Source organism: Triturus cristatus, chromosome 2_1, assembly GCF_964204655.1.
Source record: "Triturus cristatus chromosome 2_1, aTriCri1.1, whole genome shotgun sequence".
NCBI classification, from domain to species: Eukaryota; Metazoa; Chordata; class Amphibia; order Caudata; family Salamandridae; genus Triturus; species Triturus cristatus.
Genome location: NC_140581.1, coordinates 466,146,785 through 466,148,708, shown reverse-complemented (window position 1 = coordinate 466,148,708; position 1,924 = coordinate 466,146,785).

Sequence of the window (1,924 nt, the reverse complement as noted above, 5' to 3'; positions counted from 1 at the left end):
TGGACACGTGGTGCCAACTAACACTGTCCAACACAAGCCGATCCCACATGTGTAACTGTGTCCTGAGTCCTGAATGGCAGTGACCCCATGTCCATGGCAGCGGCCACAGCAGCATACTCTTTGATCAGTTAGACATATTTCCATATGCAAGGCCGGCGACACGTAGTCCCACTAACCCTCTTTAACACAAGCCGATCCCACATGTGTAACTGTGTCCTGAGTCCTGAATGGCAGTGACCCCAAGTCCATGGCAGTGACCACAGCACCAGACTCCCTCTCATCAGTGAGGCATACTTCCATATGCAAGGGCAACAGCACGTGGTGCCACTAACCCTGTTCAACACAAACCGATCCCACATGTGTAACTGTGTCCTGAGTCCTGAACGTCAGTGACCCGAACTTCGTAACAGCGACCACAGCACCACGCTCCCTTCGATTAGTGAGGGGTATTTGCATATGGAAGGCGACTACACGTGGTGCCACTGAACCTCCACTATGCAGGCCAGTGGTGCCACCAACTTATGCATGTGGCTGTGGGCCCTTGCTCACCGCTACCTCTGGCCTACACTACGGTCAGCACGTCTCACAATTCAGATAGAGTCCTGATTCCACATGATGCAGTCCAGTAGCCAAGACACATTGCTCCCAGTGCGGCCCGTCCACACCAAGCATCATCATAGGCTCATACAGTCTGAATACTTCTGCTGCCACTAACCCTCTTTAACACAGGCCGATCCCACATGTGTAACTGTGTCCTGAGTCCTGAATGGCAGTGACCCCAAGTCCGTGGCAACGACCACAGCACCGCATTCCCTTCGATCAGTGACGCATATTTCGATATGCAAGGCCGGCGACACGTAGTCCCTCTAACCCTCTTTAACACAAGCCGATCCCACATGTGTAACTGTGTCCTGAGTCCTGAATGGCAGTGACCCCAACTTCGTGGCAGCGACCACAGCGCCAGACTCCCTTCAGTCTTATTTGTTGTTTTTTTCTTTAAATAAATGTTTTTATATGTAAATCTATACATGACTAAGATTCTTCTTTGTCCAACCGTATAGGGACACTTCCAGGCCCAAGAATGTTGTTGGGGGTATGATGGTAATGTGGGAAGAGGGTGTGTTACCTGCTGATGTGGGGAGAGGCAGCGTCAAAGGGGTATCTATTACAGAAAGAACTCCGATATGTTTTCACAAATGCCTCGGACAAATGCCAGCTGACGGACTGAATCACAAAATGGTTTTTCAATGCTTATGTAATGTGAGTTATAAACAGTTCGCACCCAGGCTCGCAGAGGGACAGCTGCGGCCCGTCAGCTCGACTCACAGATGCAGTACTACGAGCCGTCCGTGTTATTGTAGCTATCCCTACCCTGTTCCGTCGTACGCCACGCCACTGCGATTACGTTCCGACGTTCGCCCCACATAGCTACCTATCGCAGGCGTACTCGCTGTTGGTGTGCAGGTCAGTGGTCTAGTTCTCAATATCTCACGGCCACTCCCTCAGGGCAGGTTTGCACACACACCACACCCATCCGGCACATGCGTCACAGGCCATGTGACCACGCAAATATAATAGATCGACAACGTCACATCCAGTGCTGACTAGATGGCGGACGCTCCACGTGTCTCAACCATAAGGAGTATTTGAAAAGTTGCGTAGAAGGTTAGTCGCACCCTGATCTTTATAGCCATCAGGGGCCTACCACCCCCTTGGCACGGACTTCAGATGCACAGAGTTAGTGCCACCCGAAGCTCATATGGCCATCAGGGGCCTACCACCACGTGGCACGAACTTAATTTCCACAGTCTTAGCGGCCCCAAAAGCTGATGTGGTCTCCGCCATGGATGACTCAGGACTCAGCGACATGTGTGAGATCTGACGGGCCGTGTAGAAGATGATGTGGTCTCCGCCATTCATGACT